At 43.1% G+C, this 14300-nt stretch overlaps 1 long non-coding RNA gene across 1 annotated transcript in view; it reads left to right on the top strand.

Moving 5' to 3' along the window:
• The first annotated feature begins 3290 nt into the window (after window positions 1-3290).
• Window positions 3291-14300, top strand: part of LOC121278718 — a 57297-nt gene continuing 46287 nt past the window's right edge. The window contains exon 1 of the long non-coding RNA XR_005943266.1: window positions 3291-3632. This is a non-coding gene — a long non-coding RNA (uncharacterized LOC121278718). The remainder of the gene's footprint in view (window positions 3633-14300) is intronic.

Genomic DNA, 14300 nt, shown 5'->3' with positions numbered 1-14300 from the left:
TGGTTTCTTAATGGCCTTAATGGGCTGTTGACAGGTTGGCGGGCGCGCAGTCAAGTTGGCTGCGTGCCCGCCAACCTAAAAATGTAAATGATGTGGGGTGACATTGGGAATTTCATCCGATGTCACCCTGCATCATTTTACACGTCGGCGTGCAGCTCAGGTCCCCTGCTTGGCGACAGAAAAATTCTGCCCCTAGCTTCTTTTGATGAGATAAAGCGTGCGGTCTACTTGACTCCAAATATAATTAAATCACACACAGACAGGCCCAACTACTTACCCCCATAAACCAACATTACAATAAACTAGAAAAATGTTATGGAAATTATTATACTTTCATGACACTGCCACACTCCATGCATTTATCCATGTGCACTCTAATCTTGCCTTAGTCTATTTTCCATTTCTCCCAAAACTCATTCTAAATCTAAAAGCAAAATTCTACAGATGCCAGAAATCTGAAACAAAAACTGAAAATGCTAGAAATACTCAGCAGGTCTGACAGCATCTGTGGCAAGAGAAACAGAGTCAAAGTTTCAGGTCAATGATCTTTCATCAGAACTGGGAACAGTTTGAAATGTGACAGCTTTTATGCAAGCGAAAGAAGGGAAGGTAGAAAAAGAATAAAAGGGAAGGTCTGTGAAAGAAAGGATACATTAAATGACAGAAGAGTTGATGGTGCAGGGCCAAAGGAAATGATAATGAGACAAGCAGCAAAAAAGATGTCTAGAGGAGGTGTTGGTGGCAGAATTATGAACATCTGCCAACCGAAAGCAAAGACGAAAGATGAGAGTAAAACTGAAACCTGCAAAGAGAAAGGAAACAAAATGGGGACAGAGATCATGCTCTGAAATTGGTGAACTCAATGTTGAGTCTGGAAGGCTGTAAAATACCTAACTGAAAGATGAGTTTACGTTGAGCTTCATTGGAACACTGCAGGAGACTGTGGAAAAAGAGGACAGCAAAGGGGTGGAGAATTAAACTGACAGGTCACCAGCAGTTCAGGGTCATGCTTGCAGACTGAATGGAGACGTTCTGCAATATGGTCACTCAATCAGTGTTTGGTCCCCATTTTAGAGCTGTCCACATTTTAAGCAGTAAAGACAATATTCTAGATTGAAAGAAATACACATAAATCGCTACTTCACTTGGAAGGAGTGTTTGGATGTTGAGGAGAGAGGAGGTAAAACGGCAGGCATTATATTTCCTGTGTTTGAATAGAAAGAGGCCATTGGGAGGGGAGGGGGTATTGGGAATGACTGAGTGGCGGACCAGGTGTTGGGGAGGGAATGGCCCTTTCAAAATGCTGAAAGGCAAGGTGAGGGAAGATGTGTGTGGTGGCATCACTCTAGAGGTGGCAGAAAATAGAAAACATATCAGAAGTGCTTGGTAAGGAGGATATCAACAGATGCAGTAGAGACAGAGAAACTCGGAGAATAGAGTGGAGGAGGTCCTTACAGGAAGCTGGGTATAAGAAAATATAGGCAAGGCAGTTGTGGGATTTTTTGAGTTTATAGTGAACATTCATTGATAGCCTATTCCCAGAAATGGAGAAGTCAAGGAAGAGAAGGGAAGAGTCAGAGGTGGACTATGTGAAAGTGAAAGTTGGGTGAAAATTAGAAGCAAAGTTGACAAAATTATCCAGTTCAGGGCAAGAGCAGGAAATCACCTTGATACAGTGATCAATGAAAAAGAGTTGAGGGAGGGGATTCAAGTATGGCTGGAACAAGAAATGTTCCACCTATCCCACAAAAAGGCAGGACCCAGGCAGGTACCAATGGCAATAACTTTATTTGGAAGAAATTAGTGGAGTTAATAAAGTTGTTCAATGCGCAAACATGTTCAGCTGGATGGAGGAGACTGGTGGTAGATGAAGACCACTTGGGCCTCCGTTCAAGGAAGAAGTAGAGAGCCCTCAGACCGTTCAAGTGAGGGATGGAGGTGTACAGAGAGAATGGACATCTATGGTGAAGAGGAGATGGTCAGGAAATTGGAAAATGTTAAAGTGAAAACAGGACTGGTCTGGGAGACCTGTTTTCAGCCTGTTCCCACTGAACTGATTTCTTCCTATCTCAATTCTATTTTTGCTCCCCTTTCAAATCTCATCCCACCTACATCCCTGATTCTCCTAATACCCTTTATCACTTTATTAACATTATTTGTCTTCCACACTGCACCCCCCCACCCCCTTTGCACCTTGTCTTGCCACTTTTCATCCTGGTGTCCCTTGCCCTGTGAAATTATTTTCAACCCTACTTAATGGAAATCAGCCATAGAAGTCTCATAACATTATTAATTATTTTGCCTTACAACAAGAATTATTTATATTAAACAAAATCCTGCGACCTTAAATTTAAAAAGTTGGTTTTCAATCTGGTGGAATCTCCCCCAATCTTACTAATAGCCTTGGTCCGTCCATCAATATTTCAAATTAGCTTTAATGAATTAGCTGTCACCATGTCGCTCTCTCCAATTGTCATCACTGCTATTTGAACCTCATTCACTCACAACTTGAAAGGTTACATTGATCCATCAATCCAGGACAAAAATAAAAATACCTGGAAAAACTCAGCAGGTCTGGCAACATCTGCAGAGAGGAATACAGTTAACGTTTCGAGTCCATATGACTCTTCATCAGAACTAAGTAAAAATAGAAGAGAGGTGAAATATAGAGAAGAGCAATACTTCTTCAAAGTAGGCAATCCTTGAAGAGAAGTGGCAGTCAATTAAACGCTAAGATAAAAGCAAAAAACTGGGGATGCTGGAAATCCAAAACAAAAATACCTGGAAAAACTCAGCAGGTCTGGCAGCATCTGCGGAGAGGAACACAGTTAACGTTTCGAGTCCGAATGACCCTTCAACAGAACTACGTAAAAATAGAAGAGGTGAATTATAAAGAGCAATATGGACTCACCTCCTTCTACTATGATTGGATGAGGCTGAGAGAAAGGCCGATTATTATTGGGTAGGTTGGACTTCGATCAAAAACGCAGGCGAAATGGTTACGTCATCGGAATGTCACTCGACCACCCCTCAATCTCTGCACGAACTGTCAATCAAGACTGAGAATCCTCCCCTCTGCCATAGCGATTGGTGGGAGGACGAAGGCCGCTTTGGAGTCTTATTGGCTAAGAATTATGTCAATCTAAAGCAAGGCGGGGAGGCCAAGCGGAGCAGGAGAGCATGGCACCTTGCTATTGGCTGATTCAGCTGCCAGTCTGGGAGCCGGGCGGGGAGTTGTGGGAGTGACGGTTTGGGCCTAGGTAATATTTTTGTTGTGAGAGGAAACAGTAGCTTGGAGAGAGAGAGAGAAGAAAAACACCGGAGGGGAAAAAAGGTCAAACGAAAGACGGAGGCGAATCGGAGACAGAAGGACGGGGGTCGGACAACTGGGAACGTAAAATAAAATGATTCTAGCATTTTATTCCTCTATTTAAAAGAAAAACGACGGCGTTTGCTGTGGGAGCCGGTGTTGGAGGGAAGGGAAGCGAGCCGAGCGGTTGATTTACGCCGGGCCGGGCGGCAGCTGCAGGGTACAGGCCGTTTCTCCTGCAGGGCCCTTCGCCAGTGGCCCAGTGTGTTCAGATGAGCGGCGGGGATGGCTTTAACTGACAACCATTTGGAGCAGTAGTGGGGTGAGGGGGAGAGTAATCTGCGAATTTTACATCTGAAAATCTTCCTGCTTCTTCTGATGTCTCAATAATTTAAAGGTTTAATTCCAACTAGATTTAAATTATCCGCGCTTAAATAAACAGAAATGAATTTTTTTGGTAAATATTTTAACGTGAGAAGTTTGATATTTTTTTCGGTGAAAATAATTTTGGTTGGTCGAGTTGATGTCCAGATTTACTGGACGTCTATTTTTATGTCACGGTTAAATGGAAACATAAGATTTTGGATTCAGTGTGTTTCCAGCATTTGTTTTTTTTTTCCTGCCTCTCTAAAGTAATATTTAAAATTTAATTGGTCCAAAGCATTGTTTTTCATTTGCGTTACCCATTAATTTGTGACCCGGTTTGGCCGAGAAGTGTCAACCGCTTGGCATTTGCAGAAATGTCATATGAAGCGTCCCCTCCTCATCCACACTTCTTAAACATACTCTCTTCTTTCACTTTCTCTACCTGCTACAACCCCCCTCCCCCACCCACCTAATTGCGACAAGGCTCGGGTTGTATTTTGATTTTGGACGTCTAATTTTCTGTAAATGCCCAAAATGGCTTGCATAGAATGATTTTTTTTAAACCTGATATCCCATGCATTGCTTTTGGGGGTGGGGGGATGGACTTGGGTCTAGAATGTGATTTAACTAGGTAATTTACCTTTAAGATTGCTGCTCAGCTACTGCTTGTGGAGTGGCCCAAATCAGTGCATCCTGAAGTCTACTGGAGCCTGTAAGAAGATTCTTTACGTTGCTGGTTGTTTTTCTTTCAACAAAGATGTAGTTTATTGTGAAAGAATCCAAGAAGGATGTGCCATCCATGGCTAACTAAGGAAGCGAAGGGTGGTATCAAATTGAAAGAAAAGCTATACAATGTTGTGAAGATTAGTGATAGGCCAGAAGATTGGGGAAAATATTAGAAACCAGATGACTTTAAAAAAAAAGAGGAAGAAATTATAGTATGGGAGTAAAGTAGTAAGAAATCTAGAAACAGATGGTAAGAGCTTCTACAAGTATAAAGAAGAGAGTAGCTAAAGTAGGTGTTTATCCCTTAGAGGATGAGACTGGGGAATTAATAATCAGAAACAAGGAATTAGCAGAGGCTTTGAACAAGTATCTTGTATCTGTCTTCACAATATTTTTTAAAATTAATTTACAGGATATGGGCTTCACTGGCTGGGCCAGCATTTATTGCCCATCCCTAGTTGCCCTTGAGTGCCAGACACAGAAAGCATTCAAATAATAATAGGGGAGAATCAAGGGGCAAAAAGGAGGGAGACATTTAGAACAATCACGATCACTAGAGAAAAATTACTAGGACAACTAATGGGACTAAAGGCTGACTATTACTTTGGGCTGACGGCCTGCATCCTGTCTTAAAAGAAGTGGCTTCAGAGATAGTGTATGCATTGGTTGTAGCCTTGCAAAATTCCCTATATTCTGGAAGGGTCCTAGTCAATTGTAGAACTGAAAATCTATTCAAGTAAGCAAAGAAGGAAACAGAAAGGAAACTATAGGCCAGTTAGCTTAACATCTGTCATCGAAAACATGCTGGAATATATTATTAAGGAACCAGTAGCAGGACATTTAGAAAATCATGCTGACTCTGCCTGATTATATTGTGAGAGGAAATAGTGTTTGACAAATTTATCAGAATTCTTTGAGGACGTAACAAGCAAGGCGCATGAAGGGCAACCAGTAGCTGTTGTATTTGGATTTCCAAAAGGCATTTAGTAAGATACCATGTAAAAAGTTACTGTACAAGATAAGAGCTCATAGTGTTGAGAGGTATATACATATTAGCATGGTTAGAGGATTAGTTAATGAACAGGAAACAATTGGATAAATGAGTATTTTCAAGTTGGCAAACTGTAACTATCTGAGTGCCGCAGGGATCAGTGCTGGGGCTTCCACTGTTTACAATCTATAATGAATTTGATGAAGGAACCAAATTCAATGTAGCCAAATTTGCTGACGATACAAAGGTAGGTTGGAAATAAGTTGTGATGAGGACACTCAATCTGCAAAGGGATATAGAAAGATTGTAAGTGGGCAAAAATTTGGCAGCTGGAGTATAATATGCGAAAGAGTGCAGTTGTCCACTTTGGCAAGAAGAATAGAAAAGCACTATATTTATTAAATGGAAAGAGGCTGCAGAATGCTGTGGTGTAGAGGGATCTGGATGTCCTTGTACATAAATTCCAAAACATTGGCATGCAGGTACAGCGAGTGCTTAGGTTATTGAATGTTAGCTTTTATTGCAAGGAGGAAAGAGGATAAAAGTAGGGAAGTCTTACTACAACCGTACAGGGTATTGGTGAGAGTACACCTAGAGGATGCTGCACAGTTTTGGTTTCTTATTCAAAGAGGTATATACTTGCTTTGGAAGCAATTCAGAGAAGTTCACTAGATTGATTCCTGAGATGAAGGAGTTGTTTTATGAGGAAAAGTTGGAGAGTAGGCTGAGCCTGCAGAAGAATGAGAGGTGACCTTATTGAAAATGTCAGATTCTGAGGGAGCTTGATGAGTTAGATACTGAAAAGATGTTTTCTCTCAGTAGGGGGCTTGGAGGGGAATCTAGAACGACTGGACACAGTTTAAAAACAGGAGGCCTCCCAGAGATGAGGAGGCATTTCTTCTTTCAGATGCTATTTAGTCTTTGGAATTCTCTTCCACAGAGAGCGGTGGAGGCTGGGTCATTGAATATATTCAAGGCTGAGTTACAGATTTTTAATAAATAAGAGAGTCCAGGGTTATTGGCGGGGCAGGCAGGAAAGTGGAGTTAAGGCCACAACCTGATCAACCGTGGTCTTATTGAATGGCAAGTAGATTTGTTGGGCCAAATGGCCTACTACTTGGGTAGGCCAGGTTGCCTGCATAGCAGGAGCAACAGGAAATAATTGGCATTCTTTCTCTTTAAACTTTAGTAATGAATTGTTTGTAATTTACATGTATTAGGAGTATTAGATGCAAGCTATGCATGTGTTTTGTAGCATTGCTTGTAGTAATTCAGATGGTTCACTGTTTTAGGGGGAAAAGAGTTTTGCTGCTAAGCCGGGAGCTGTGTCTTTGAGGCCACAAAGTCTAATTGTTAAGTAAACAAGCTCAGGCCAATCATTTAATTATCTTGTCTGAGAACTTCGGAGACTGGGAAGTGCTTATAATATTTAGGCTTCAAACTATTGGCTGTTACAAATTTGGAAGAGAACATTCATTGTGCCTGCTTGAAGAAAATGCCCCCTCTGCTCCCCCCTCCCCCCCACCCTGCGCTGATGTGCTGGGAATGAGAATTGTGTTTGATGTAAAAAGAATGTAGATTATGTATTGTGATCGATTTAGATTTTAAACCATGTGCTCAAATTAAGTTATAAACTAGTGTACGTGTTGCTATATTCAGGATCTTTGGTAATAACTGATAAATCCCAACTAAAGGAATAGCTATATAACGCAGTAGAAAAAATTAAATTGTCATGTATTGATTCTTCATACTTAAGAAACAGTGTTTTTTAACATTCACAAGAGTACTTTAATCCCTGGTGTTCTAGGTGCCAACATTGGCATTCACCTGAGTTAGCTGGTTATGGGTTCAATCCTCAGCCCAGTGATTTCCATAACCTGGGCCAACACCACTGTAGTAGTGAGAGTGCACTGCACTATCAAAGATGCCACCTTTTAGGTGAGGCATTAAAATGAGGTGTAAGAGAACCTATGGCACCATTCAAGGAAGACCAGAGGTGTTTTCCTGGTATCGTCACTAAAAATAATTGAATTGGTCATGTATCCTGTTGCGCTTGTGGGACTTTACGAATTAGCTGCTGTGTTTTCCTGTATGAGAACATTGACTGCACTTCAAATGCTTTGACTGAAATGTTTTGAGATGGCCTAAAATTGTGAAAGGCTTTAGGCACAAGTCCTTTCTACCTCGACCCCTTCATTTGAAAAAAATATCTATTTTTAACCTTGCCAGTTTCTGCCTGAACCTTCAGGAGAACCTTGGAAAAATATTGTTGATGCTAAACCATCATTGTTAATGATGACGGTTAACCTTGATGTATAACAAATCTGCCACTTTTTTTAAGGAGGGGATTTTATGTTCAGCCTTTGCTTTTGAATGCCTGCTTGGTCGGATTTTCCTGTGGGTGGTACCTTGACTGCATTTTTTTCCTCCAATGATTTTTTTTTCAATTTACTGCATTGACGTGTATTTTTCCAGATAGTTGTTTGTAACTTAGCAATGGCCAATTAAGTAAAGAGTTGGGCTAAGTTTATGTGAGGAAGTATTTTTTATCCAAAGAGGCTGGGAATTGTTTCCTTTTGTTTGTAGCCAGGAATTTCTTAGTTCCCAAGAGGAGAAAATACAGTTCTCTTTACTGAGACAGCCCTGGAGGTAATGGTAAGGAGGATTGACATTTTTGACTGCCTGGGGAACCTGCCTCAGAAAACAGCAGTTATGACAGTGTGGACCAGATTATTTGCCCAAATTCTGAAATGACAATTGAACCCTTAATTTTCATAACCTGCGAAGGCTACCACATGCCAAGCTAACAATAGAAGGAAAACAAAGTTATTCAAAAACAAGATTTCTTGAAGTACTAAATGTCGCACTGGACACCTTTTTAACATTATTTAGAATTGGCAAGTGTATGTTATGCAACTGGTTTTATAAGCATTCATTGCTGATGTCATTCCAGTGGTACAACACATTAAAATTTGTAGAGCAGCAAAGATATGCCCCATGAGGTTTGTTCCACAGAACAGTTCAGGCGTCCCGCTCCACAGCAAATACCTATTATTAAAAACAAATCAGGCATAAGGCCTTTGCCCAGTCCAAGGCCAGTGCATGACTGTGGCACTGCCACACAGAAACAGGAGTTCATTTGTCATGTGTCTAGCTTTCCGGAAAGCTTTTGATAAAGCTCCACATGAAAAGCTGTTAAGGTAAGGAAGCAGAGGATGCTAGTTTTATCAAGGTGGAAGCAAGTTACTGACTTTGTTACCTAGTAGCAGAGAATATGGCTAATGGGTCTATGCATAAATGGAGGAAAGTGACTAGTGATAAACTCCTAGGGTTTGCTTTGAAGCCTCGATTATTCACTACTAATGACTTTGATAATAGACTAGAGAACCATACATCTAGGTTGCGGATGAGAGGGTTCACTCAATTGATTCCTTGGATGAAGAGGTGATTTTATGAGGAAAGATTGAACAGGTTGGGCCTGTATCCATTGGAGTTTAGAAGAATGAGAGGTGATCTTATTGAAGCGTATAAGATCCTGAGGGGACTTGATAGGGTGGATGCTGAGAGGCTGTTTCCCCTTGTGGGGGAGACGAGGATTAGGGGACACAGTTTTAAAAATAAGGGGTACTCCATTTAAGACAGGGATGAGGAGAAGCTTCCCTCTCTGAGGGTTGAGTTTGTGGAATTCTCTTCCCAGGAGAGCAGTGGAGGCAAAATCATGGAATGTTTTTAAGGCTGAGTTAGATAGATTTTTGATTGACAAGTGAGTCAAAGATTATGGGGAGTAGACAGGAAAATAGAGTTGAGGCCGCAATCGGATCAGCCATGAACTTATGAAATGGTACAGCAGGCTCGAGGGGCCGAATGGCCTACTCCTACTCCTGATTCGTATGTTCAACAAAGCTTTGTGGGATAGTAAGTAGTGTAGATGAGTAACATTATGAAGAGCAATTTGATAGATTAAGCAAGTGGTGCACAAAACTGTGGCAGATACAGTAAGTGTGAGGTCATCCATTTTGGGCAAAAGGATAGATCCTAGTTTTTTTTAAATGGTAAGTTAGAACTGTGGAAGTCCAAACCGATTTAGGGATTTGTATACACAGATCAATAAAATGTAGTGGTCAGGTATGAAAAATAATCAAAGGCTAATATTCGTTTTGTTTAGAGGGCTAGAATATAAGGGGGAGAACGTTTTCCTACAGTCATACTAAGCCCTGTTTTCTCCACTTCTAATATATTGTGCCCTTTTCTGGTCACCACATCTTTGAAAGGATATTTTGGCTGTGGAAGGGTGCTCCAAGGTTAAATTATGAAGAGAGATTACATCATCGAGGTCAGTGATTCTTGGAATATAGTTGGTTAAGCAAAGAATGGTTACAGCACAGAAGGAGGCCATTAGGCCCATCATGACAGCACTGGCTCTCTGAAGACACAATTTACCTAGTGCTCCATGTAGCCCTACATATTATTCCTTTTCAGATAATAATCCAATTCCTTCTTAAATGCCTTGATTGAACCTGTCCCCACCACACCCTCAGGCAGTGTGTCCCAGATCCCAAACACTCACTGTGTGAAAAATGTTTTTCTCGTGTCTTGATTGCTTCCTTTTGACAATTACCTTAAATTCTTGCCCTCTTGTTCTCGATCCTTCCACCAATGGGAACAATTTCTCCCCATTTCTCCTGTCCAGACCCGTCATGATTTTGAATGCCTGTATCAAATCTACTCTCAACCTTCTCCAAGGAAAACAGCCCCAACCCCTCCAATCTATCTGCATAACCGAACTTTCTCCTCGCCGGAACCATATTTGTGAATCTTTTCTGCACTCTCTCTAATGCTGCCTTCACATCTTTTGTAAGGTGTGGTGCTCAGAACTGAACAACATACTGCAGTTGCAACTGAACCAGTGTTCTGTACAAGTTTAACAAGTTAAGGAGTGATTGTGATTGGAAGTTTTTAGGATTTTGAAAGGGGAATTGATAGGGCAGATTGAAAAAATGTTTTCTACTCATGGGGAAAGTTCTGGGCCATTCGGGTGAGAAGTTAGAAAATACTTCTTCACACTGGGTGGTAGAAGTGTGGAACATTCAAAAACCAGTGATGGTAGTTAATTTAATTTTAAATTGGAGATCAAGAGCTTTTGCTGAATGAGAATTTTTTTTTTCCATTCACGGGATGTGGGCTTCGCTGGCTGGGCCAGCGTTTATTGCCCATCCCTAGTTGCCCTTGAGAAGGTGGTGGTGAGCTGCCTCCTTGAACCGCTGCAGTCCATGTGGTGTAGGTACACCCACAGTGCTGTTAGGAAGGAAGTTCCAGGATTTTGACCCAGTGCCAGTGAAGAAATGACAATATATTTCCAAGTCAGGATGGTGAGTGACTTGGAGGGGAACTTCGAGGTGGTGGCATTCCCGTCTATCTGCTGCCCTTAGTTCTTCAAGGTGGTAGTGAGTTTGGAAGATGCTATCTAAGGAGCCTTGGTGAATTCCTGCAGTGCATCTTGTAGATGGTACACACTGCTGCTACTGTGCATCAGTGGTGGAGGGAGTGAATGTTTGTGGATGTGGTGCCAATCAAGCAGACTGCTTTGTTCTGGTGTCCAGCTTCTTCAGTGTTGTAGGAGCTGCACTCATCCAGGCAAGTGGGGAGTATTCCGTCACACTCGTGACTTGTCCCTCGTAGATGATGGACAGCCTTTGGGGAGGAGGCGAGTTATTCGTCACACGATTCCTTGCCTCTGGCCTGCTGTTGTAGCTACAGCATTTATATCAAAACAAAAACAGAATTACCTGGAAAAACTCAGCAGGTCTGGCAGCATTGGCGGAGAAGAAAAGAGTTGACATTTCGAGTCCTCATGACCCTTCAACAGAACTGATTGATTGAATATTAGGAAAAGGGTGAAATATTAGCTGGTTTAAGATGTGGGGTGGGGAGGCGTGTACAGTGGGGGGAGAGAAGTGGGGGGGGGGTGAGGTTGTAGGGACAAGCAATCAGTGATAGGAGCAGATAATCAAAAGATGTCATAGACAAATGAACAAAGAAGTGTTGAAGGTGGTGATATTATCTACACGAATATGCTAATTAAGAATGGATGGCAGGGCACTCAAGGTACAGCTCTAGTGGGGGTGGGGTGGAAAGAGTAGCAGGGCATACAAGGTTTAAAAGTAACAAAAATAGGTGGGAAAAGAAAAATCTATATAAATTATTGGAAAAAACAAAAGGAAGGGGGAAGAAACGGAAAAGGGGTTGGGATGGAGGAGGGAGTTCAAGATCTAAAGTTGTTGAATTCAGTATTCAGTCCGGAAGGCTGTAAAGTGCCTAGTCGAAAGATGAGGTGCTGTTCCTCCAATTTGCGTTGGGCTTCACTGGAACAATGCAGCAAGCCAAGGACAGACGTGGGCAAGAGAGCAGGGTGGAGTGTTAAAATGGCAAGCGATAGGGAGGTTTGGGTCTTTCTTGCGGACAGACCGCAGGTATTCTGCAAAGGGGTCGCCCAGTTTAAGTTTGGTCTCTCCAATGTAAAAGAGACCGCATTGGGAGCAACGAATGCAGTAGACTAAGTTGGGGGAAATGCAAGTGAAATGCTGCTTCACTTGAAAGGATGTTTGGGCCCTTGGACAGTGAGGAGAGTGGAAGTGAAGGGGCAGGTGTTACATCTTTTGCGTGGGCATGGGGAGGTGCCATAGTTAGGGGTTGAGGAGTAGGGGGTGATGGAGGAGTGGACCAGGGTGTCCCGGAGGGAACGATCCCTACAGAATGCCGCCGGGGGAGGGGGTGAAGGGAAGATGTGTTTGGTGGTGGCATCATGCTGGAGTTGGCGGAAATGGCGAAGGATGATCTTTTGAATGCGGAGGCTGGTGGGGTGATAAGTGAGGACAAGGAGAACCCTATCATGTTTCTGGGAGGGAGGAGAAGGCGTGAGGGCGGATGTGCGGGAGATGGGCCGGACACGGTTGAGGGCCCTGTCCACGACCGTGGGTGGAAAACCTCGGTTAAGGAAGAAGGAGGACATGTCAGAGGAACTGTTTTTGGAGGTAGCATCATCAGAACAGATGCGACGGAGGCGAAGGAACTGAGAGAATGGGATGGAGTCCTTACAGGAAGCAGGGTGTGAGGAGCTGTAGTTGAGGTAGCTGTCGGAGTCGGTAGGCTTGTAATGGATATTGGTGGACAGTCTATCACCAGAAATTGAGACAGAGAGGTCAAGGAAGGGAAGGGAAGTGTCAGAATGGACCATGTGAAAATGATGGAGAGGTGGAGATTGGAAGCAAAATTAATAAATTTTTCCAGATCCCGACGAGAGCATGAAGCAGCACCGAAGTAATCATCGATATACCGGAGAAAGAGTTGTGGGAGGGGGCCAGAGTAGGACTGGAAGAAGGAATGTTCCACATACCCCGTAAAGAAACAGGCATAGCATGGGCCCATGCGAGTACCCATAGCCACACCTTTTATTTGGAGGAAGTGAGAGGAGTTAAAGGAGAAATTGTTCAGTGTGAGAACAAATTCAGCCAGACGGAGGAGAGTAGTGGTGGATGGGGATTGTTCAGGCCTCTGTTCGAGGAAGAAGCTAAGGGCCCTCAGACCATCCTGGTGGGGGATGGAGGTGTAGAGGGATTGGATGTCCATGGTGAAGAGGAAGCGGTTGGGGCCAGGGAATTGGAAATTGTTGATGTGACGTAAGATGAATCACAGATGTAGGTGGGAAGGGACTGGACAAGGGGAGAGAGAAGGGAGTCAAGATAACGAGAAATGAGTTCCGTGGGGCAGGAACAGGCTGACACGATCGGTCTACGGGACAGTTCTGTTTTGTTCCCAAAAGCCCGTCCAACATCTACAAGGCACAAGTCAGGAGTGTGATGGAATACTCTCCACTTGTATGGATGAGTGCAGTTCCAACCACATTCAAGAAGCTTGCCGCTATCCAGGACAAAGCAGTCTGCTTGATTGACATTCCATCTCCCATCTTCAACGTTCGCTCCCTCTGCCACACAAGTGCCAGGCAATGAGCATCTCCAACAAGAGAGAATCTAACCGTCGTCCCTTGACATTAAGTGGCATTACCATGGCTGAATCCCCCACTATCAGCATCCTGGGGGGGGGTTACAGAAACTGAACTGCACCAGCCATATAAATACTGTGACTACAGGAACAAGCCAGAGACCAGGAATCCTGTGGCGAGTAACTCGCATCCTGAGTCCCCAAAGCCTGACCGCTATCAGGGGTGTGATGCAATACTCTCCACTTGCCTGGGTGAGTGCAGCTCCAACAACACTCGAAGCTTGACACCATCCAGGGCAAAGAAGCCTGCTTGATTGGCACCCCTTCCACAGATATCCACTCTCTCCACACCTGATGCACAGTGGCAGTATTGTGTGCCATCTACAAGATGCACTGCTGCAACTCACCCAAGAGTCCTTTGACAGCACCTACCCATGATCTCTACTGCCTAAAAGGACTGGGGCAGCAGATGATTGGGAACACCATCACCTGCAGGTTCCCCTCCAAGCCACATACCATTCTAACTTGGAACTATATCATCATATCTTTATGCTATATCCTTCGCTGCCACTAAGTCAAAATCTGGAGCTCCCTAACAGCACTGTGGGTGTATCTGTACCACATGGACTGCAGTGGTTCAAGAAGGCAGATCACCACCTTCTCGAGGGCAATTAAGGAAAGGCAGGAAATGCTGGCCCAGCCAGTGATGCCCATATCCCATGAAAGAATTAGAAAAAGAACTACAGAAGAACTTGACAATATTTACAAGTGAACAGGACAATGGTTGATGAATGTTCATGGGAACCTTGGGAAATATAATACATTTTGTATTAAAACCAAGCTATTGCACATTAGAAGGCTGAATGTAAAATGAATTACTCAACGAATGGGATTAAACTTACTGGAAAA

This window comes from Carcharodon carcharias, chromosome 6, assembly GCF_017639515.1.
Source record: "Carcharodon carcharias isolate sCarCar2 chromosome 6, sCarCar2.pri, whole genome shotgun sequence".
Classification (NCBI taxonomy): Eukaryota; Metazoa; Chordata; class Chondrichthyes; order Lamniformes; family Lamnidae; genus Carcharodon; species Carcharodon carcharias.
The sequence above is the reverse complement of the archived record's forward strand: the minus strand, read 5'-3'. Positions and strand labels throughout refer to the sequence as shown.